Source organism: Ischnura elegans, chromosome 6 (assembly GCF_921293095.1).
Source record: "Ischnura elegans chromosome 6, ioIscEleg1.1, whole genome shotgun sequence".
NCBI lineage: Eukaryota > Metazoa > Arthropoda > Insecta > Odonata > Coenagrionidae > Ischnura > Ischnura elegans.
Genome location: NC_060251.1, coordinates 57,556,937 through 57,582,720, shown reverse-complemented (window position 1 = coordinate 57,582,720; position 25,784 = coordinate 57,556,937). Strand labels below are relative to the sequence as shown.

Here is a 25,784-nt window from a genome sequence, read left to right as displayed (position 1 = left end):
TCACCACCTCTAATATAAAATACTCTACGTGTCTTATAACGAATAAATACCTCAAAGGTAAGATGTTAATTTTTTTGAATAGGGGAAGGGAATGCATTAAGTTTGATGCCCTCAGCATTACATTACCCTTATCACCTTTTTCTGGGATACCAGGAGTGGTTGCAAATAAGTCAAATATGCTCCAACCCAACCCAATGTATTGTAATCTTGAATTAATTAAGGCATAGTAGACCATTCTGAGAACAGACACTGGGCTAATATATATCCAAATAAGTAAAATTTCCGAATTATAGATGTATTTTTACCGATATGCTGTTTCCAGCTTAATCTTTGATCAATGTAAAGTCCTAGATATTTAATACTATCGACCCTTTCTATAGAAGTACACGTATTACAAAGGGCAAGAAGATTCCGCGGCAAAAGTCCGGTAGAGGACTTGTGGCAGAGATCACTTCCCGAGCGTGATTTGAGGTGAGGCAGAGAACAGGGTATGGGGTCACGAGGCAATGGGAGTCCTCTCCCCCACCCACCAACAACGCCAAATCCCACAGAAGAAGAAGAGGGCTGACTGGGATGGTCCAACCCCCACCCCCTCCTCCCCCCTCTCCCTACACCAAAGTTGTTGGGCCGTCCGGTACGGCGACTGGGCACGGCAGTTGCCCGTGGACCTCCGGAGAGAGGAGACACAACGCACGCGACACGTAGGAGGGATAGGAAGATATCCTTCCCTTCACGTTACCCCTCAGTTCTTTCTCGTGTATCCCCTCTCTAGAAAGTTGCGCAGAGCCGTGTGAAAAGGATAGAGGTGGAGAAATCTCCCGTGCCGGTGATAAGGATACCTGACGCACGGGGAAGAGACCTCCTCGCCGACCGGCAGTTTCGGGAGCAGAATAGCGGTGACTTCTTTTTTGGGACTCGGACGATCAGGAAGAAAGGTGAGTGACACTTAGAATAGTGCAGATTTAGTGGTGGCGACAGTGGAATTATCTGAGTGAACCTCTCTCACCAAATCGGCAATTCAATCAATAGGTTGGTTTGGATAAGTGAGAGTAAAGCTCACTCTGAACTAAACTTTTTCGAAGTGCACATAAGTTGGCAGCTACAGCGAAATAATTTGAGTGAATTACTCTCACCTATTCAGTGATTCCACGTGTAAGTTGGTTTGGATAGACGAGGGTAGAGCTCACCCCAAACTAGACTTTAGACTAGAAGTGCAAATAAGGGAAAGAAAGTGAAACTATCTTAGCGAACCATTTTCATCCTTTCAGTAACTCAAAGCGGTGGTTAGTTTGGTTATGCGAGAGAGATTACAACCGGAGGTGTGTTTGGATATGTGACGGTAGAGCTCAACCCTGACTAACCCAGAGGTGGCTGAATTTCTCATCTTTAGGGCGGGGAAGCTTGTGAATTTCCTTATGCTATCTTGCACTACAGCGATTTTTACTGCTAGTAGTGGGTGACCGAAGGTTTCAGTGGGTATTTTGAAGCAGGTACCCTTCGGCCACGGCATAAGTACACCTACACTATAAGTACACTTGGCTATCACGCTCCCCTCAGTGACCATTCTAGTGAAAACTGTAAGGCGCGCGAATTATTTTTCTGAGATTCAAAAATGTATACCGATACTTTGGGATGAAAGCCGGACTTGTTACCCTCCGCGCTGTAGGCAGCATCCGAGTCTATTTAATGAAATATTAATAATTTAGTGAAAACTATGAGGGGCACGAATTTTTTTCTGGGATTAAATTTTTATACCTATACTTTGGGATGAAAGATAGACTTGTTACACTCCGTGCCGTAGGCAGCATCTGAGTCCATTTAATTAGACGAAAGTATTCTACTAATTAGGGTAGATTTGCGTGTAGTATTTAAGAGGTATTCTGGTAGTCCTCCCTTACAGTACTTACCTCTTCAATCCACTAAAAAGACTACTCCCTTTGATTCTATCAAAAAATCCTATCCGCTTCCTTCCTCTTCCCCGTTTACACAACAATCTACCCTCTAGCACTCTTTTCAACATTCCCTCCCCGCTCAGTACTCACTCCATCCATACTTAGTCTTTTCCGTATCTCATTTAGAAGCTGCTACTCTTCACCCACCATTTATTTATTCAAGGAGTTTCTCACATACATACATTTCTGCCAATTTATAGTGACGCAGTAACAAACAAAAATTTTAACGTAAAAAATCAGAACAGAGAGTGCAAGCATCAGATGGTAAAGAACAAGAACACAAGACACGTGTAAAGGGAGGTGGAGAGGGAGGTTTATTTATTAGCCGAGGAATGGGACATGGCGAGATTGACAAGGAGTTTAAGGGCAGAAAAAACGGATGAATATTGTCTGGTAATGAATTGAGCAGGGAGCAAAGGCGGTGTTGGATGAGCGCTTGACGAGAGATAGTCTAGGGATAGGCGTATGGAGTAAGGAATGTGTACGAGTGGATCGGCAAGGCACTCTGAAATTAATGGAAGAAAGCAAATCAGAACAATGAATGTTTGAATTTAGAACATTGTAAATAAGTTTTAATCCTTTGTTGGCAGAGATCAGTGATTGATAGATAAGATAGGAGCGAGCTGGTGTACATGTCACGTAAGTGGGGAACTCTGTGCCTTACAATTCTGGCGAAGAAGCTTGTTATACTGTCAAGAGAGGTGAGGTTAGAGGGAGCTGAGATGGACCATATAGGAGAGCAATATCCGGGGATAATGTCCATGTGACCATGTATTCGGACTTCTTCTTTAATCCGAGCATATACAGCTATAAAATTTTAATCAATTTAATTAAATAATAAATTAAATTCTAATTGCATACATAAAAAATTCCATTGAAAAACCTCCACCGTGTGAAATTATACGATAGCTACTGATGTCGAAAATATACGGATATTAACCCAAGGAGAATTACAGATATATTAAGAGGACGCATCACTTTTGCTAAACCGGCCGCACTTAGCCATTGTTCGTGACGCATTTTTGTTCATAACTTTCGATTTTCCCCTAAAATTTCAAAGAACGTATGATAAGTCTTTCCCATCATTTACCTCTATCTTAATATTTTTACATCTCAGAAAATACTGCGAAAAAATTTCCAAATTTAGTAAACAGGCATATGCTATTAATTTTCTTCTATACTCAATATAAAATTTTCAAGACGATAATTAAGTTTTAAATGAGCAATACATGAGGAAGAAAAAAGATCAATCAGTCGAGAGTCTTGCATTAAATGTGTTCAACAATAACCTACATAAATTAACTCGATTTTACAACAAATATTTTGCATTTGAATAATAATTCAAATTTAGGACATGAAAGCGATCAGTAGGAGATTTCAACAATTTTCGTAAAAAAAGAGAGAAGCTTTCTTAACTGGGATATTTATTGACGAACAAGAAAACATATTATTTTTAATGCCAGCGAGATTCCTAATCTAAAAATAGCTTAGACCTTCAATTGCTTCGGTCAATCCACACAGGTTTTGGAGCTCTGGAGAGGGAAATAAATTATTTACTCGGCGAAATTCGACCCTCCACAAAAAATCGATTCGTTCCGAAACATTCCAACCCTTCGAGTGACCGAAAAGGGATACGGCATTCATCCGCTATAGGGGCAAGGTTGTCTCATAAATAACGGTATTGTACCAAAATTTAATTAGAGATGAAACAAGTGTTCAATACAGACGGAAGTAATTCCGGGATACCTTTAAAAATGTGCATGAGAATAATCTAAAATGGTAAACTTCAACACAATTTTATTTACTTAAGTACCGACCCGGTTTCGACTCGTATAGTCATTATCAAGGTGATTAAAAAGACCTTGATAATGACACTGCGTGTGGAAACCGGGTCGGTACTTAAGTAAATAAAATTGAGTGTAAGTTTACCATTTTAGTTTATTCTCATGGATATAAAACATTTCCAACAGATATCGCCGGACACTATGAATTATGCTTTAAAAATGTGAACCGTATTAAAAATAATTCTCGGAAAATTACAATTGATTTTTTTTCAATCACAAAAAGATCAAATTTATTCGGTTTTGTCAAACATCGCGAGCTCATAAAGCGAAGCTCAAGGCAAAAGTTGACGAGGAGAAACTTGAGCTGGCAGGGCAATTCAATTATTTGGGTAGCACATTAGAGGAAAACCCATACAGCACTAAGACTTCACGAAGAAGATTGCATTAGCAAAGGAGGCGTTCATTAACAGGAAGGAGCTTATGAGAGGATAGTTATGAAAGAGTTTAAAGAAAAGTTTAGTGAAGAGTTTGATCTGGAGTGAAGCGTTTTACAGTGCGGAAACGTGAACAATTACAAAGCAGCACGAGAGAAACATGGAGGCGTCCGAGATGTGAGTATGAAGAAGAATTGAGAAAATGAAGTGGACGGAGGAGAGGAGGGAGGACGAAGTGATGGACATGGTGGGTGAGAAGACAAGGCTTCTGGATGAGATACGGAGGAAACAGGAGGTATAGATGGGGTGGGTACTTAACGGGGAGGGTATGTTGAAAACAGTACTAGAGGGCATAATGTTGGGTAATCGAGGGAGAGGAAGGAATGGAATAGGACTTTAAGATAAAATGAAAGGGGAATATTAACCGTGAATTATATGAATTGAAGAGGGATGTAAATGAAGGAAGGGGAGACTACCAGAAAGCTTCATAAGTAGGTACTCCGTGGAAACCTACCTTAATCGGTACTATACTTTACTCACATACTGAGGCAAAAATAATGTCACAATTACGCTTTAATCAACTTAAAGTTAAACCCCATTTCAAAGTTACAACAAAGGCGCGGTAGATAGTCAAACGATGTTGTGGAAGGTATCCGATGAAGAGAGAGTGATGGTGAAGAGTGAATTTCGCTTTTATTTCAGCGAGAGTTTTGGAGATCGGTGACTCTTTCGGTAGCGGCATCCGAAGTCGCTCCCTTTGTGCGTGTGCTTGAAGTGGGGCGGTCCGGCTAGCGCCGCTCAAAGCGCCCACAGAATGAAAAGGGTGACGGGTTTTTCGGCCCGCCGACGGACGCCTTTGTGAGGCGAAAACGTCTCGTCCCATCACGAGGCCTTTGTCTCCGTTCACTTCGGATCGGATCTGACGAGGTAGGAAAATTAGAAGGCGGTTTTCCGTGCTTAATTTTCGACCGCCTAGGACTACGGCTGCTTGGCCATGTGCATCGGACCGAAAGCTCACATTCATTTTCAATTGGCCACCTCTCTTGCATGGAGATTTCCGAGACAAGACTTGAACATCGCAACTGATTCGGTGAGTTCCAATCGCTGAGCCGCAGCATGAAATAAAAAGTATCAATTAATGTATGTTCAATGTAGTGACTGAATGAGATAGGTACCCAAGGCCATACTAAGAAGTGGGAAAGTTAAGATTCTGGGTATAAGGAAAGAATTGGGTAGAAAGGCAGGCAGTGAATATTGACTACTGAATACAAGCCCTCAAAACTATCGTTTCTGTCGGACCTGGAAATATAGAGAGGTTCAAATATGATGCCCCCATGTTGCTTTGAAAGATATCCATTCTCAATTGCTTAAGCAGCCCAAACGTAGCGCGCAGTCTACGAATCTCTAGCGGCACCCAGCTTAATCCAGAACGTAACTCAAATCTACCTGATTCAAAATTGACTCGGTTGCCACGTTGGTCTAACGAGACCGTACTCGAGTCCCGAAAGCTCGCTAAGACTACACTCTACAATTGATAAGCTGAGTGAAAACTTAAATTGAGTCGCCGAATTCCAAGATTTCATCTACATCTACATACTGCCCCTCAAGCCGCCTCAATAGAAGTGTGGCGGGGTTGTTGGGACACCAGCCGTTTACGCATAAAAATGATGAGCTCTAACGAAATTACGAATAGCATTTATTGATGTCTTTTATTGCTTGGGGCAAAAATTATTCCCCATACCTATACGTTCGGAAAAATATCTATCTTAAGTTTATCGTTTCTGTAAGACCTGGAAACAGAGTGGTGCTCAATATATTTTAGGATTCTTCAATCGTATTGTGGACGATTTTCGGTTGAGAAAGTAAAAGAAAGGTGCTATTTCGCACTCGTCCGACCTCACCTTGAATATGAACCGAGCGTATGGGATCTGGTGCAGAAAGACTTAATCCGCGAATTGAATAAAATACAAAGGAAGGCTGAGCCAAAAACGTCAAATACTGCTAATGACGTACAGACAGCGTTACCCAGATGTTAAGCGAATTAGGCTGGGAGCCGCTGGAGACTCGGAGACTGCGCGCTAGGCTTAGATTGCTTGAACAATTGAGAATGAATATCTTTAAGAGCGACACGGAGAACATAATATTTGAGCCTCACTCTATTTCCTGGTCCGACGGAAGCAATGAATTAAGAAAGATGTTTTGCCGAACGGATTGGTATGGGAATTCGTTTTTCCCCCGAACCATTAAGGACTTAAATAAATGCTAGTCGTAATTTCGTTATAGCATTTCCTTTTTATAAGTAAATAGCTGGTGTCCTAACACCCCCTGCCACACGCATTTTAGGCGGCTTGCGAGGTAGCATGTAGATGTTGATGTAGATGATTTTCTCCGTGTCGCTCTTAAAAAAATCTATTCTCAATGCTCAAGCAATCTAAACCTAGCACACAGCCTCCGAGTCACTACGAGAGAAATAAACAAAAAAATAAAACTTACGAAAAAGCACCCACTCGCTCACTTAAACGTATCAGGTGAGTAGGAGAGCGAGAGCTTGTCCGTGTTTTGTTGCTATTTTTTAAGTTATGGCTTTTGTGTATTCGGTGCGTTGATAAATGCCCTAATCGCCTTCCTTTCTTTACCCTGTACCATTAATTGCTCACTAAAGAGCCATATATTCTATTCAAATAAAAAAAACGGCTCATGATTCAATGAAAGCGATGAACGATGAAGAAAACTACTTTAAAATCTGGCCATCACATAAAAAATCGAGGTATTATTTTAGATGCATATTAGTGGTTTGTGTCAGTGAGAGTGATAATTGATAATCTCAAATCCACCATATGTAGGACTCCCGACATACACATGAGTTAACAATCGAAAGTGAAAGTTTTAAGTTTCGGAAAGACGCAGGTATAATACTATTTACACGTAACCTTTTGTAAGAGGAAGGAAAAATATTTTAGCGGCACCTTATGGAATACTGCGGGCTGTCAGGGTGTTAGCATATGAAGTGAGTGGCTGTAAGTAGATTGCTTGGAAAAATAGAAAAAAAAAGTTTGAGCGAAAATGTTCCTACAACTTATGGAAGAATATTGGATACGAACAGCCTTTAAGAGAATAGATGACGGACATGAATAGTTATGTGTGGTGGGGTCAAAATACGGCCACGAAAATGGCATATTAAGGATATGGCTACCCAAGAAAGCGAACCAAAGAGCGGGTAGACCATTCAATAATAATTATGATGGGCCACATGGAAAAATATATGCGCCATTCTGAAAAAGCGATAGCTTCCACATATTCAAGAGGAGGACAATTTCAAAATTCCAAAATTCTCGTGACCCCTACTCGTTCGTTAGGATGTGACCTCCGGACTTAAACGGGGAGGCCGCATTCCTTTTGAAAGCAAATTGACTTAAATAAGTATGATTTTCAGAAATTAGGAATCCGGACTCACAAGAGCTTTAGTTTCACCGCTTTCGCTACAGAAGGAAGCTCAGAATACCTCGTCCAAAAAGCAGGAAAATTTCCACTGTCCACCTTTTTAATTAGGCGGCACTGTTTCATTCACATTTGAGGAAACATTTCGAAAAACCAAGTAATATTTATGATAACTTAAGAATCATTAGCGCAAAAAAATATGCTAAATATCTAGCACGAAAAGACGCTAGGAGGATACTTTATGGCTAGCGTCAGCCCTGGATAGCTAAAAGTGGCTCATCTGAGGATCTGGGCGCAAATAGCACACTATTATTTATAACCTAGAAAAAAGGAATGCTCAAGGTGCCTAGCATTAGATTCATGGAATTTAGGCGACTTTAGAGCGTAGTTACCCATCTTTCTATCCAGGGGCAGGAATTTTAAGTATTACATAGGTATTTCAAAATAAAGATGAAAGGCACAAAAAATATCGATTACGTTTCCAGACTTCATCCAAGGTAACTCATTGTTTGAGGTCTTGAGTAATCGAAAAAACAAAAGAATCCGCAGCGAAATGAAATAAACACGCGAGAACATAGTCGAGATCAGTAATTTAAAAAAGTTTTTGCTCATCAGCTCAACCAAGTGACACTAATCGGTCGGACTATTTTTCCCCCAAGTCATACATTACGGCTATAATTAAATACCGAACCCAGTTTCCAAATTAAGTGTTAGATTTTAGAGACTTATTATTTATCATTAACTTCTTTGTTTATCGGCAGAAGATTAAAGAAACATAAAATCAATATTGCGAATTGCTTCAAACACTTTGAATGCGGTACAGAAGATTTTGGAGCTCCGATGAAGGAGAATCTAAATTGGGAATTTTGATAAAAGTGAAAAAAATATGACTGGCAATCCTGCATCTCAAAGTCACATAATGAATTTTTTCGACGGAAAATGCTTTTTTTAATCGCACGCACGTGAATAATTAACAGAACAATAGCAAATAAAGCCTTGAAGTAAACTGTTTTCGGAGAGATATCGTGGAACAGCATGTTACATTTTACAGAAAAAATAGTATTGTCCACTTAATTTTCATTTCACAAACTCAACTACACTTGTTTCTATAGGCTTGCAATCATCATCATCAAAAACTGCCTGATAAAGTTTACAAGCCAATCGAAACTCGTGAGGTAGATTTTGTGAAATTAAAATTAAGTGAACAGCACGATATCTTTGCGTATGATTGACATGAATCCTTTTTCATACGAACATGCATACTAAGGAAGCATGCGTTTAAGGCAATCTCTATATATAAAAGAGGACGTCTGTTTGTTTGTCCGCTATGCGTTTCCACAAGGCTGCACGGATTGCGACCAAATTTGGCACATAGGGGAATCTCATACTCCCAAACCTTTTAGTGCTACTTTCAGTGGCGTCCGACGCGTCCTTTGCGTCATTTTCTCATTACTATTTGTTACGTCACGTCAAACTTCTGCGATTGGACATCCTGTGGGGTAGGCACACCTCTTGACACGATAAAAGAGAAAACATAAATCCTTCTACGTGAACATGAATTCCAAGTCTTCCACTTCTCTCTCCACTAATATCCTTCCGTGCAACGCCGGGTGTCCTGCAAGTAGATTGATAAAACACTTCTCCATTAGTCATCAAGTTTTGCAGTTCGAGGCATGAAAAATGCTGCTCCATTCAGGATATGTGACCAGAGTATTATCCCCTTCCGAGCTAAACCAAAAGGTACACATTCGCGTCATACCTCATTTTCCCATCAATCTCGAGGTTGCTTCCGCGAAAGGAACAAACACACCTTTTCGCCACCTTCTTTGATCTCTCTCTAGGTAGCCATTGAGCCCCGATTGAAAAAAAACCGAAGGAAAAATAAAAGACGCTCGATTTCCTGCCTGCGAGTGTTTTGTTAAGCGGGCAGAAAGCTGCCGATCACCATCGGGGCACGACAGCTGAAGCCGTTAGCGAGAACGAGAATTTAGTGGGAGGGAACGAGAGCTGGCTATAGGAGGTGCTCGTGGGGTATAAAAGAAAAGAGGGAGGAAAGCTGGAGGGGTGGGGAGACTACGAGACCACGAGAAACGAGGTGAGCCACAAGCATCCGCCAAGATCTTCTCCCGGAAGGCCGTGCGTGACTCTACTTCTCCTTGCGAAGAACAGTGGGTCGAAAACGAAAATATAAAATAAAATAAGATCAAAAAAACACTATTTTTACAAAACGTGTGCGAGGTGACCGAGGCAATTAACCCTCATGTTTTATTAATATTATTACTATACTTATTATTTTTATTAATAAGAATGCACTACAAAGTAAAAAAAATACGGTTTTCACCACTCGTAGGATGAGTCTTGGATATTTTTTATTTGGTCTCGGGCATTAGGTTTATTTAAAACGAGTATTTTAGTGTTTGAATTCTTTAAGTAGGTTATAATTTATAAGGAGATATTTTTGTATTTCTTTGAGACGAGGAGTGGGTTGAAGTAAAAAAAAAAGCACAACATGAAATAAGATAAAAACACGATTTTTTAAAAAACAGTACAGTATTCACCAAAAAGTAAAAAATAAGGTTTCACCACTCGCAGGATGTCTTGGGTTTATTGTTTTTAGTCTTGGATATTAGGTTTATTTAAAACGAGTATTTTAGCGTTTGGATTCTTTAAAAGGGTTATAATACATAAGGAGATATTTTTGTTTATCTTTTTGACGAGGAGTGGGCTGAAATTAAAAAAGTACAACACGAGAATGGATAAAAAAACGATATTTCCAAAAACAGTACAGTATTAACCAAAAAGGAAAAAAAATCATCACTCGGGGAATAAAGCGTGGGTGCGAATTTGGTTTACAAGATATCAGTACAGTATAACATGCATCAAAAAGTAAAGAATAAGGTTTTCATCAGTCGGAGAATAAGGCTTGGGTGCTGATTGGGATTATTTGTATATTTTAGCGCTGGAATTCATCAAGCGGGTCTGAATCTGTAAAGAGACATTTTTGTCTTTCATTTGACTCTCTTCGAACAGTGGGTTGAAATCGAAAAAATAAAATAAGATTAAAAAAACACGTTCTTTCCAAAAACAGTAAAAGCTGATCTCATCATCATTGGTTAATAATCCTAAGATTGGTTTGAGCAGCTCTCCGCGCAATTCTCCTATCAGCTAGTCCTTCCTTACCTTCGACAAACAGTGGTTTGAATTCGAAAACATAAAATATAATGAAAAAAAAGATTAAAAAAAACACCTTTTTCCAAAAACAGTAAAAGCTGTACTGAACATCACTGAGCAACAATCCTAAGATTTGTTTGAAGCAGCTCTCCACTCAATTCTCCTATCAGCTGATCTTTTCACACCTACGTATTTCTTCTCTTCCACGTCCTTCTTTACCTGTTCCATACATTTCATTCGAGCAGGGGCGCAGCTAGGAATTAAGGCTAGGGGGTGTTTTTGGCGCCACAAGACGTGGGATGTGCGGTATACCCGCCAGGATAAGCGCGAGGTGCGGGGGCCCTCCCCCAGAAATTTTTAAAGATAAATGGTTCAAAATTGTTAGTTTTATGGCTTTCTGAGGGATATTTTATTAATCCTTACACTCTTCTATTTTAAGTATATTAATCAAATAAAGTAAAATGGAAACTTTAAAGTTTCTCTGAGTTCTGGGGGGGGGGGGGGGGTTTATCCCACAAAACCCCCCCCTCGCTGCGCCACTTCATTCGAGGTCTTCCTTCACCGTTCTAGCCATCTATTTCTCCCTCGACGATTGTCTTCATCAGACCATCACGTCTCAAGACGCGTTTCGGCGATCATCTGCTGCAAAATTATTTTCATGGTTTTATTTTACGATAGTGAAGCATATAAAACTACTAAATCTTCTTCATACAAAACGAGAAACAGCAAAGCCTAAAGCGATGGAAGACACGTAAAGTCAAATGAGGCTTGTACCAGATCATGGCTCTGTGAGCCAAAACACGTCGTGCAAATAAAATAATGGTGACTACTACCTTTCATTTAAATATCAATACAAATATTAATTGTCGAATAACGCGGCTCATACTGCCATTGAAGACCTAGGAATTATGTAAGAAATCATTATTATCTGGTTTTGTAATGGACTGCCGGCTGAAACATAAACTACACCTCGTGGGCATCCATTTTCAATCACCTATCAACATTTGAACTAGATCTGGTGGTGGCACTTGAGGGAATTTCCTAGTAAGACCTCCCCTGCGTTGTCCCCTTCAAGCAGGAATGGCAATAAAAACTAAACGAAAGACAAAACCAGTAAAATTTCAATAGTTTCTTTCCCAGGAGCGAAATGTAGAAACGAAACGACATTGATGTAAACCTGGGGAAGCTAAACTCAGGGTCGAAACTAAATCGGAATCAAAACTACTTCGGACCGAAACATAACTAAAACTCTGGGACGAAACGAAACGTAGATAATGCTTCGCACCGGAGGGACCACCTGCTTCACCTTCGAACAGTTTAGTTTCGACCCACACACCGAATACGAAGTATGGTTGAATGAAGCAGAGGTTCGACCTACCGCTATTAGATGTATGGGACACTCATATTTTTACCTCAAAAAAGAGAACAGCGAACGCAAACTGGCCATTCGATTTTTAAGCTCGTTGTTTTAACATATCTACACGTATGTCAAAAGTAATGGGTCGAAACTATTCCCTTTTATCCCCCTCCACTCAACTTCTGAGTTCGAAACTTAACTATGAGCAGCGGAGTTTCGATTAATTCAGTTTCGTTCCTGGGAGAAAATTTTCGTCCCGGCTCGAAACTAAACTCGTAATGGGTCGAAAGTATTCCCTCTTATCCCCCTCAACTCAAATTTTGAAATCGAAAGGGATCGGATCTGGGATCGAAACTTTACTACGAACATCGGAGTTTCGATTAATTTAGTTTCCTTCCTGGGAGTAAAGTTTCGTCCTGGCTCGAAACTAAACTCCTTAGAGATTTTAATTTAGTGCGGGAACGACAATAAACCTAGGCCTTGTATTTTCGTTTCCCTCCGGATCGAAACGAAACATTTTCGTTTCGTTTCACTTGCCATCCCTGCCTTCAAGCCAACAACGCGGAAGGCAGTGCGTGACTCTCCTCATGGATGCGACGCGACGTCATTACTGCGGTTTCGTGCCGCACAACCATCCAGGCAACGGGCGATCCCAAGAAACTGAAGTCTCTCTCGGACGTGCTTTGTCGGCATCCAGCGGCGCCAACCAAGGACCCAAGGCAGTGGCACAATGACCAACTCATAAATATCCATCTCGCCGATCCTTCGCCGGAGAAGTCACATTCAACAAGGCGTAATTCAGTGCGGTTGGGGTGGCTAAGGAACTCGTCTCGATTTTTACTAATTAGACCCGGGGATGTAAATAATGACTCACGCTTCACATTTTTTATCAAGGAATTTAATGGCGTCTAGCTTTACTAGACCAGAATCTTAATAGCATGATACCACCATGCGGCGAATCTAGTAGCCCATTAATTATCGAAGTTGACATAAAAATTGTTGTTTACCTTTCGAAAGGGTAGTTTCACTAAGGCAGGACTGCAGTAACACAGAATTGCTTGCGTAATTGCTCATGCCCCAATTATTTTGGGCCATATTAGACTAAGTCACGGTGCGGAAAGAGTTAATTTCCAGAAAATACTGGTTAAATATCGACTATTATACAGCACCAGCTATGACTCATAACCGTTAAAGTACGGCAAACAATGATTTAATTGCTAAAAATATTAAAATAATAAATCGTGATGCTTCCACGACGTAACAATGCAATACAGAGAAGCCATGTTCTTAGCAGTTGTTCTCGAACAAAATCAAAATTTCGGAAAAATTAACCATATTGACTTATATTTCTAGATGAGATACGGCGGAGACAGAAGGCATGGATGGAGCGAGTGCTTAGCGGGGAGGGAATGTTGAAAATTGCTAAAGGGTAGAATGTTGGACAAACGAGGGAGGAGAAGGAAGAGAATGGGATTTTTTTTGTATGGAATTAAAGGGAGTAGGCCTTACTCTGAACTGAAGATGGAAGTACCTCCCTTCATGGGAGGCTCCCAGAATGCTTCCTCAGCCGTTGATCTCTTCACCTTTCGGATTTTCGCCGCTTTATTTGTTATAGGCTGAAAACAGTTTCGCCGGGACTCCAACGGGCGCCTTCAGGTCGCAGTGCCGATATTGCAGTGGCATATTCGCCAGGTTTATTTAGCCCTAGTTTCTCGCTACCGCCTTGTTGTATCCTGGCGAAACTGCTGTCAACCTATGACAAACAACGCGGCGAAAACCCGAAAGATAATACGAGATCAACGAATCAAGCACACCACGGAAGACTAAGAGACAACACGGCTTCTTAAGTACTCAAGACAGAAGGTATGGATGGAGCGAGTACTTAGCGGGAAGGAGATATTGTTAACAGTGTTAGAGGGTAGAATTTTGGGTGAACGAGGGAGAGGAATGAAGAGAATAGGATTTTTGGATAGAATGAAAGGGGGTAGGCCTTACTGTGAACTAAAGACTGTTTTTTTACGTAAGTAAGCGGTTTTTTTTACAAGAGTTCACATGGAGTTTTATGTCGTGTGAAGAACTACTAATTTAAGCCTTACCTGCCATTGCAAAGTTCTATGTAAGGCTGACGACGATGAATTTCATTTTATTCCATTGTTTACGTTCCATTTCTGAATCATTTATCGTATTATTCGATAGACTACTTTAATAAAATAATTAATTTATATTTTATTTCTCAGTGGATGTTCCATAATACTATGTTTATTCTACACACCCATCTAAAATTGAAATGATCTTCTTGGGAAACATTCCTTCGCACCCTTCCTATTTTTTTCTAGCGCCGCACTCCAAGGATCATCTTCAGAGACCGACTCTCAACTTCTTGCGCTATTTTTTTATTTTTACGACCAAGTTTCGAATCTAAATCATCGGACCATACCTTATACGCAATACTTGAATGCAGGCAGTAAATCTCTCTTGATTCCAGTCGGACGCCTTTTTAACTCGGGCTGCGAGAGAAACAATATATCAACACCTCGGCTGCCTTCTAATTTGCGGCAATTTTCGTTCTCACTTTCTCGCCGCGGGGGTCTGATTCGGTTACGACCTTTGGTCATAACTTGGCCAAAATTTAGGCTTTACAAGCTGCAACTTTACAGCAGTTGAAAAAAACACTCTATATATTTAGTAAGTTCCGCTGTAACAGCAAAATTCCAACAAAATAACTTTCGGGCACTTCATAATTTTTAAGTGAAGCTTTCACAAGAGATCTCTATAACTGTTCAAAAGAAACATTACAGTACACAGTGTGATTAATTAAACGCAATTAACTTCAAATTAAATTTGACTGTGCTCATTGAGTTAAACAGTTCCATAGTCCCTTTGCTAACCGAATTTTGCTCCAATTACAACATTCTTAAACTCACTAAGTAGCATAGTGTAGTGTGCAACTCATAAAGTAGGATAATGACCTGCATATACTTTAATTAAATCATTACTCTAAATATGGCACTTATTGCGTAAGATTTTCATTAAAACAACATTGAAATTATTATTGATAAATGTAAAAGAAAAGAAAAATACTATCGGTTTTTTACGAGAGTTCACATGGAGTTTTACGTCGTGTGGACAAGTACTAATTTTATCCTTCCCTGCCCTTGAAAAGTTCTACTGTGTAATGCTGAGGACTATGAATTTCATTTATTCCATTATTTTTGTTCTAGTTATGATCCATTTCAGTATTTTTGGAGGGCAAGAGCCCTGAATAAATACGATTGATTTCGACGAAATAGCCACAAGAATTACTCTGAATTTCAAATGAAATTTGCATAAAATTTTAAGGAATGTAATTATTATTGCTAGGTGTTACAATGATATCTGTTGCAAATTGAACGTATCCTCTCCCAAAGATCAAATAATGGTATTACACACCATAGCAATTCTTCCTCAAAAATATGATTCTCTATTTACCTCAAAAGCGTTTTATTTCTGCCGCTCATCATTTAAATGCATTTCTTTAAATGAGCAGCTCTCGTGAAAAGGATACATCTTTCCTGAGTGACCGGTGTGTACCTTAGCAATTAATTGCTAATTCAAAATATACTAAACCGTCTTTAAATGCTCATGGTATGTGTGAAGATCTTTATGAACAATTGCTTTTATCTTATATTTGAAGATTTTCGCCACAGTATCGTCTTAGAAGTAAAATTTTGACAATAAAGATACAGAAGATTCCTCTATTGACCATCGAATGCGCTATACCTTGAGCTAGTTTCTGCTGGAGGGTTGAAGCCATCCGTAGGTGATTGAATCTGTGTGTGACTGCTTCTCGAGTGCTTGTGTGTGTACACCAACCAACGACAAGGCATCCATAGTAGAATCTCTCCAGACCTGTGAAAAATCCCGGTTTGCTGACCAAGAAGCTTTAGGGTCCCAACAGCCCACACAAAGGATCTAGTTTTGGTAGCATGTATGCGTGTGTTTGTCAGTGAGTATGGCTAGATTCTGGTTGAGAGGCATACGTTTGGTCCCTGCGGTGAAATCCCCCCTTCTGCATACCAACACAGTGATTAAATTCTGAAAGGTGGACGAGCAGTGGGAGATATTATACGGCCGTTTTTTATTCTATATTTAATTTTTAAGGCCATGGAGCTCATTTACCCCTTTCATATTTTGTTATCCTAATGTAGGTTTTTAACGAGTAATTCGTCGCGTAAAAGACACAACGCGAGCGATCTGTGACGCGTCCTCTTAAAGTCCTACTGTTACCTTGTCTTCGTAATTACAGCAAATATATTTCCAAAACCGTCAGTGTCGAGTTATTTTAAAGATACTGCCAAAACAGTTTACACTATGAATGGATCTATTCAGAAATTCACATTCCCGATTAAAATACGCTAAACTGGCCATCAGTTCATGAGCAGAATGACTGATTCTTAGAACGTGATCCCCAAACTAGCAAAATATATTCGAGGTCCGAATATTTAACAGTACGTTGAATCATAAACTATCACGGACGAGTTATTACAAGGATGTTGGGAAAATAGTTTATAAAATTTCGTGATATAATCTCTTCAGAAATTCATATTCTCGATTAAAAAAATGCTTAACTGTCCATCAATCCATAAGCGGAATGATTGATTATTCGCACGCAACCCGCAAACAAGTGACGTCCAAGGTATTTGAGGTCCAAATCTGTCAGCCCACTCCTCTGCTCATGTTACCCTTTACGTGCTTCCTTAAAGGCCTTACTCCTACGCATACTATAGCTTCCTCCATCTACATGGAGACGGCATGTAATCGACACAAATCAAATATTTCCAAGAGAAATTGTTTTAATTTATTTTTTCAAGACGGTTGAAAGGATATTCACAGATCTCTGAGAGTCCATGTTAATAACTAAGTTCATAAAATATTGACTTCTTTTTGAATGGAAGGATGGAGAAGGATAAGGAGAAGGGAAGAATATACGTAGAATTTGGGAGGCAGTGACCTCGGAGAAGAAAAGCCTCGAAAGATTTTTGTCTTACAGTTTACTTTCTTTAAAACACGATTAAACTTACAAATGTCTCATTGCGGAAACCCACACTGACACACTTATCGTATTGATAATGCGATGTAGAATTTCAGAGGATAAATTTCCGCGAAAGGAATCACACTTGTTCTAGCTAGGCATATTTAGTGACCACTGCTAGAAACGGAAATTACAGAATATGACAAAAGATGGAAAAGGAAAGGATGAAATTTGCGATTATAATGTTACAAACCTACATGCCCGTGACAGTAGTAAAAATTACACAATAACGTGTTTTTTTCGATGGATTTATCGGTAAGGTCCTTAATTCTTCCTAGGATCCTGTGTAATCGTATTTTAAGCATTTAGTTTTCACCAGAAGACGATTTGTTCGTTCCAAACTGATTTATTGGGTAATTTAAATCATACTTCATACCACTGCACGTTAAACTTCCATTAAATTCCTATTAACCTAACTGGGAGAAGTATATTTATTTTCAATTTTAACTTAAATATCATTAAATAAACACGTCTGCGAATTTTAGCTCAAATCTGGGGATTATCCCGCCACCTTAAGTGAGGAATGTGTAGGTGTACTGAGTACAGGCCCTCGAATCAAATCAACGCAACGGGTTCTGGGTTCAGATTTCCCCTGAAGCCATAGGATAACCCATGAAAATCTCTCCATGTGTGAAGAACCCAGGGAAAGGAATTTACCCTCTACTAATTTTGCATGACTGGGAACGCTGGTCGGGTGGTCTATTACCCTCGAAGTACTGCACCAATAGCGTGTCCAGCGAGCATAAGCCTGAGAAAGTTTGTAATGTTTTTGCACTTGATTTTGATTTGTGGATCTAAAATAAAAATAATAATACCAAGTACTTGGAGCAAAGTATCAAAATACATCCCAAGGAGTTTCAACGAAGAGATTTTAGAAGCTCGCAGAGCGAGTAAAGTGACAACATCTCATGCACCAAGCCAGAAAACAATCCTTAATTATCTCGGGGTACTTTCATTATCGGGTAAAGGCATTTGATCCATGGGTACAGGGTTGAGATCTCGGGTACAGACTTAGGACACCTCTTACAATATCCTATAACAGTAAGAAGGCCCAGGGGGCTTCTGTTTGAAATGTTTAAGACAATTCCACGATCTTCATGAAATTTTAAGCACTTTAAACATAGTAGTTAAGCCCTCATAGATCGGGTTTTTCTAGCTTGGAATTATCCTGAGTGGATCAAACACCACCCTACTCACAAATACTAATACGCACACTATAGCTAATACTCCTGATATTCTTCTAATAATATATAATAATTACAATAGTATAATCTTCTAAAATATTCTTCTAATACTCTAATAATCTATTACTTATTTCCTCTAATACTTCCCACCCCACTCGAAAAAGATCTCGCCCCTATCTAGTCAAGTATTCCTTAATGCTGGTCGGTTAATCCACCATTCTCTAACCATTGCATAGCTTGTGTACCCGAAACGAGTATTGAATAAATTTTCACAGAGATTGTCACCTTTTATTGCTGGCGGATCAAAAATCTAATAAATATCATGTAATTTAAGGGTGGCATTGAAATAAAGTCAAAGGAGTTATAATGGTCGTGAAGAAAAAAAATTGATGCTCACTTGGCAGGTTTAATAACACTATTCCATACTTCAAGCTGGACAACGAACCTTATTTATCTTTGAGAACTTCCATTAGAGGTAATATATGAAGTCCGAATAGATAAAAACCATTATTCATAGAGATTAGAGGAGAATGCAGGGAAGACGATTGATAGTGGACTGGAAAAATACCGCAGTTCGGAACCGGCGAGATCAAACACACTCCGGCCAATGATTGTGTGAATGCCCAGGGAAGACTGTTCTCCCAGCGGAAAACTTTTTAACAACGCACAAATATGAATGAAAAGTCGGACATGTGAGTAATTTTTGATGTCCAGGTTAATTGCGAAAAAAATCATGCTTCTCCAAGTTAGTTTGCGTTATTTAAGTATTCAACCGATTAAGGTAGTTTTGCATAGTGTATTTGAGAAATATTATGGCAGTCCTTCCTCCCTTCATGGACTTCCCTCTTCTCTTCACAAATATGCCTACTCCATTTCATTCTATCTAAAATCTTATTTTTCCCTTCCTCTCCTTAATTTACCAAAAATTCTACCCTCTAATACTGCTTTCAACATCCCCTCCCCGCTATGTATTCCGTCGACTCATAACTTATGTCTCTTACGTTTCCCATTTAGAGGCTGCCTCTCCTCACCCACCATGTCCAGCACTTCGTCGTTCCTCCTCCTCTCCGTCACTTCACCTCCTCCATTCTTCCCCAGATCCACATCTCCAACGCCTCCAGCCTTTTCTCGTCCTCCTTCCTATTCATGGGCAGGTTTAAAATCCATATTTCAGGATGATGATATGAATAACCCTAGAAATCAGCTATACATCTACCTTTAATGAAAATTTGACGCGTAAAATACATTCACACCCGACCCAAGAAGGAATAAAGGAAATTTGCTGATAAAATATACCGAAAATACACTTTTTTATTAAAAGTGTGCTTTTTAAACAATAAAAAAGTATTTATTATTTCCACTTAATAAGTGTATTATAAATTTAAAAAGTGTATTTTTTTAATTATCATTATTTTAATTCACCTGTTCTACTTTTTCATTTTTTACTGACTTCAAGGGCAAGTATTAAGTCCATTTTTGTTTTATAGAAAGCGAAAATGTAAGATAAAATGTTATTTCGGTGCTTCGTACGGGAAGTCAATGAGTCCCAACTTCTACTCATCCGCCCATGTAACATCCTAATTTATGTTTGAAGACTTCCATTAATGTTAATGTATGAATTTCGAAAAGATAAAAGGTTTTCCACTGGGTGAAAAATCATTCCACCACATACAAACGCAGAGTGTTCACCAGAGTGTTTGATCTCGCCGGTTTAGAACAGTGGTATTTTTCGGGCACCGATCAATCGCCTCCCATGCATTCTCCTCTTATCACTACGAAATAATGGTCCCTACTTTCGCCCCCTTGCGGACACACGGCGGGATGCGAAGACTGTGATCATTTGCTCCCAGGAAAAATATCTCCGGAGACCGCCCACTCGTGAAAAATAAATGCCTCTCGGAATGCGGTGCGCCAAAAAGACTCCTCTGGTTTTAGTTCCGGCCGTAACGTCCCACTGAAACGCATGGCACTAATTACTCACAGCGATTTCTCGGCGGAATGGTATTCTCATGTCGGCAGGACATTTTTGCCCACGAATCCTAAAACATAACGTAGTCTTTTTACTTTCGTTTCGTACACTTTATTATTTTCATTCGTTGTCTCGGGCGTGACTTAATGGCATCGAATCAATATAATGAAAATTTAAAAAAACTTTTTTAATTTCAAATAAATTTAATACTGGACGATCTTTGTTTCAACGTGGCACGTCGTCCTCTGGTGGTGACTATGCTTTTAATTAAATGAACGCTAAGTGTAGAAATGTAGTTATTATTTAAATTCTTCTGGGTACCTTTGGTCCATTTAACTACACTATTTTTAACATCACGCCAACTTGTGCGTGGCTCGAAATGATGACGTGCCACGTCGAATCCTTGGTCATACAGTATTAAATTTATGTGGAATTGCAATGATTATTTACATTTCATTAACTATTTTCACTTTTGGCGAGCGTACAGTTGCAATTAGAGGAATGAAGGCTTTGCAGAAACCCACGTAATTTAAGCCTGAAAAGCAAAAAGAAAAATTTCGTCACCAGGAAAATCATTTGAATAGAATTTCCGAGGAAACTTATACATTGCTGTAACTTTTTGGATACAATTAATATTCACTGATTATAAAATTGGAACATATTTTTCCTTTCTCTAAACTCAGCATCAATTGATCCTAAACGTAAGTCATGCGTCATTTATGAAAATCGGAATTTTGACATAAATTAAATAATTATACAATGTCAATTTTTTCGTCTTGTCTACCTGAATATTTCCGTCTGAATAAAATTTCTGCGTTTCTTGAGGCGAGAGAAGGCCGAGTTAATATTCCCGGTGCAACAGGAGAGCGTTGCATTCTTTCGGCAGCCCTTAGTCGGAGGAAAAGTCCTCCACTCACCAATACTCAACACTTCCTCCGCCCTCAAGTCAAACAGACGCACATTGAGATATTGGGTGGGGCACGGACTATTCCTCTCGAGATAAAAGAGGAAGAAAAGCTTAAGAGAAGGACGCGTGAAAAAGGTGGAGACGAAAAAGAAGTGGATCCTTGAGGAAGAAAGGTTTTTACGGGGCAGAAAGACTCGAAGAGGTTCGAGAGCGCGTCCAAATCTGTGAAAAGACTCGGTCAAGTGACGGTGGGTATATTGACATTGCCCATACGATACAAATTAACCGCCATGAGTGCGCGATACATAAGATTTCGACGCACACCGGAAGCAAGTGGTACGTAAACTATTTTAAAGATGTTACGTTGCCCACATGGTACGTTATTTTGTTTTTAATATCTCAAAATTTCGGTGGCGTGACAAACCAAACATCCTAATAATATTTATAGTACATTCCAAAAGTGTACTTTACACGGAAATTCATTATTTCACCAACATCGAAACGACGAAAGGTAATAAAATAATCTTTTTCTGGTAAAAAAAATTCTATGCAAAAAGGCTTCTTATTCATTAAATGAATATGAAAATGACAAAGGTACCCTTTCATTATAGGCCTTATTATTAGCCTTAGTATTCCACCACGCATATAGATGTAGGTCAATTTTAATGTGTCGCACTTTGTTATGTGTAAAATGTGCATAGTATCTTGGTGTGATACCATCAACCTACCCATATACTCACTTGCCTTGTAAAATTTATTTAAGGTTTATAAAATTTTAAATTATTAATATCGTGTGGCGAGGTGTCCGGAGGGGCCCGAAGGGTAAATCTCATCCAAATGAAGGTTGGGTCTGTGTTTATGGCACGGTTCCTCCATTTGAAGCTCTCATGACGTTCGGTGCGTAGGAGAGATCCCAATACGGAAGCGCAAAAATGAAAACAGAAGCGGAGGAGTAGCTTGACACTTTCTGTGATGGATTATTTTTCACCAGCAAGCGGGTCACGTGCGATGGATCAATTATCCACTGATAGAAGGATCATTCATTCACTGATGGACCGAGAAGCATTTTAAGCATATTTCTTAAAGGAATAGAATCAGTCATCGAAAATATTTCAACTACGAGATTTTATAATTCACCCCACACACTTCAAGAATGAGGGCTCGTTCGCCATTTTTTTTACAAATTATCGGTGGTGACAAAGCATGGAAAGTAAATAGACGATTAGTTTTATTTCCGTTTTATTTCCTTTACCTACTAGAGCAATTATTCAGTGTCGACTGCCTTAACCCTTCCGCAGATAAGTTGATGACGTCACACATTCCTTTCCAGGGGGTCGGAGAATCTCAGTCCTCGATCTTGCGTGATTCGCTTTGCTTATATTCTTGTGAACGATTCTATTCCAAAATGGCCGGTTCTCCCTAAACGAGTAAATGAACCAGAACATCAATGAGGTTATCTACTGGAAAATTGGGCGTTAGGATTTCGGGTCTGACAATGAGTGAACGACCCCACCGCGATGGCTATTGTAACTATTACCATGATTGTTCGAATTTACAGTACAGAGGCGTTGCAGTAATTTTATTGTAAATTTTCGTTATTTTTTTCGTTGATATTCTTAAAATCCTACATATACACAAAAGTTCCGAGAGTCCGCCATTTTATTCTTTATCCGTCTCAAATACCAATATTAGATCGTGAGTGTGAAAAATTAACAAAACAAAGAACCGTGTAATTCCGCTCTGTATTCATGGCAGCATTGCATTCCAAAAAAATGTGTAAAATTAGCTTGAATATGATGTATGTCGGAAAAAATTAAATACTGGCGATTTTATGGTATTAGTTCAAATTTGAGGCCAAGTACTTTGTTAGAATAACCTGCGAAAAAGGTATGCGTCATCAAATAGTAATGATGGATCACCAACAACTGTGCAAAGTCTCAACATCATGTACTAAAAAAAAAGATGTTTTGGCCAGCTCTTTCCGATTTCATTATACTGAGCGACGCCCAAGTCTAGCACGGAAGAGTGTGAGCCGAATTTACATCGCCAGATCCAGACAGGGCAGGGACATGATGAAGGATAACAAGGTCGTGAATGAACGCAGGCGAGGGAAACACGTCACAAGGAGGGAAATCTAGTGAAGCAGGAGAGGAAACGGAGGCACCTGCGAAGGTAATGGGCGAATCAACCCCCACGTGCTACGGAGAGACTCTTCGGTCCTCTTCGCTATAATGTTGTGACAGCATTTTGAAGGGTGGACGTGGGGGAAGACAAAAAAGAACCAGCAAGGAAACATATTCAGGTGCCTCTCATCGCCACAAAAAATAACCTTTGTCGTCTAAATAAATGAGCCAATGTAAGCCTAAATTATAGCTGTTGTTATAAGCTCAATGACGAATATAGAAGCAGAATACATGCTTGACTAAAGAGTGAGAGCCAAAATTATATCATAAATATGTGATGAATGGAGGAATTTGCGATGGTGTGATTACAATTTCTTATTATCAAGGCAATGCAAGATTGCAAAACAATGGTAAATACATTATTTTACAAAATAATTGCATAAAAATGCATAATAAAATTTTAGTCTACTCAAAAACACAAATAACTCGCTTATAATAAAGGTCTACAATCTAACAATAGACATATTTAAGATAATGTTAATGAAAAAATGATGGTAACCACAATGAATAATTAATCCCAATGAGAGTTTTAAGCAATAAAATAAAAGTTCAACAACATTAAATGTGAATCTTTAAATAGTTATATACTTTTTCAATAAATTATTACAGGGATGATGATTTGATATTTGATGGTAGGGAATTCCAAAATTAAAGGAAATAATTTGAAAACAAAAAAAAGTTGAAGCAAGCGTCGATGATTGATTGATTTGTAGGAAATGGGATAGGGTGGTCATTTAGGGTCACTATATAGAGAGGGGTGAATAGACCGCGGGGAAAAGTAGGAGTCCGGTCTAGGAAAAGAGAGGAGAGGCATGTGCGAAATACCTCCCACATCCTACGGAGGCACTCTTCGATCATAATCGCAATGATGTTGTGACAGTTTATTGAAGGCTGGACGAAGGAGATGACGCAAACCCTTTAAGGAACATTCGCAGGTGTCTCTCATCGACACAAAAAAAAACAAGTCCACCGAAAACATCTGGACCGCTAACAAGTGAGAGAAGGAGGCATCGGACATCATAAAGGACTAGTCCTCTCCACTTCTGAATATGGAAGGGATGCGGAAACACCGGGAAAAAGAGAGGAGTGGAAATAAAATCGACAAAATACGCAGGCGTACTATTCCTAGCGGTAACGGACAACGGCCTACACGCTGCGAACTCCAGGTAGCTCCATAAAAACTCAGATAAGGTCTTAGGAAGCAATTAATGACCAAATCCCACCATTGGAGTCAAGGTCTGGTCGAAGAAAATTAAGGGCCAACCTTAACCCTTTATAGACCGAACTAACTTACCCACTGATTTTTATTATTTTTTGAGTATCTTACTTATTTTACACCTAATCAAGAGATATTACGGAAGAAAACCCGAGCAAAAATTTTTAAATACGTTTTCAAGCTTGTTGTCATAATGGCCCACGCCACAAAACTTTGATATTGCTTGAAAAATAAATATATACTAGAACAAAAAACTAAGTTTACATCGTAATATATATTTATCTTTCGAATAAAAATTTGCATTTGTTATTTGAGAGCAATTGCAGGGAAAATATCGAATAAACCGCATACTCTCTACAGAGGTGATGAAAATAACCAATTTTCGAAATGGCATAATTAACGACCAATGTACACACAAGACATGCAATTCCCTTTAAAATACTTCTATACTTTATGTACTGTAACAGAAGCTGTAAAAGTAATCATAGGTACGAAATATAATCTTCACGATTTTTTATAAATCTGTTCCCAAATGCTATAATTGGGCTGTAAACAGATAAAGAAAAATTGTTTTATTTTCTCTAACATGTGAAAAGAGATGTTCAATTCCAACAAAGGCGCAAGACTTTTTGCCTAAGCTAAACATATGATCTCATTATGATGGAAACATTTTCCCTATGGTAGCACTAATAATGAAGTCGAATAAATAGATCAAATCAGAGAGAAACATAGCATATTATTTTGTTCTACTCCAAATGACGGCTCATCATCATCCATAGTCAACAATCCTAAGATTGATTTGACGCAGCTCTCTATTCCTCTCTCCTATCCGCTAGCGTTTTCATAGTTACGTATTCCCTCTCTTTTACGTTCTTTATAACTTGTGCTATCTCACTCATTCGGGGCCGCGCAGTGGGCTGAAATAGAAAAAAATGACCAAAAATCGAAATATCGACTTTTATTTCCGCGCAGGGAATAGTATATCAGAATTTTGGAATGTCCTGGGCATGTAAAAATGAAGTTATTTTTTTCCAAAATTATTTTGTTTAATTTTTATCGCTCGCCAAAAATCAATAAAAATTTAGGATATTTTGAGTGCGCGATTTTTACGAAATATT

General features: G+C 39.1%; 1 protein-coding gene across 1 annotated transcript in view; it reads left to right on the top strand.

Annotated features, from left to right (window-relative positions):
• The first annotated feature begins 684 nt into the window (after positions 1-684).
• The window catches only part of LOC124161373 (extracellular matrix organizing protein FRAS1-like), a 124,311-nt gene continuing 99,211 nt past the window's right edge, over positions 685-25,784 (top strand). The window contains exon 1 of the mRNA XM_046537687.1: positions 685-935. The gene's annotated coding sequence lies outside the window, so the exon portion shown is untranslated. The remainder of the gene's footprint in view (positions 936-25,784) is intronic.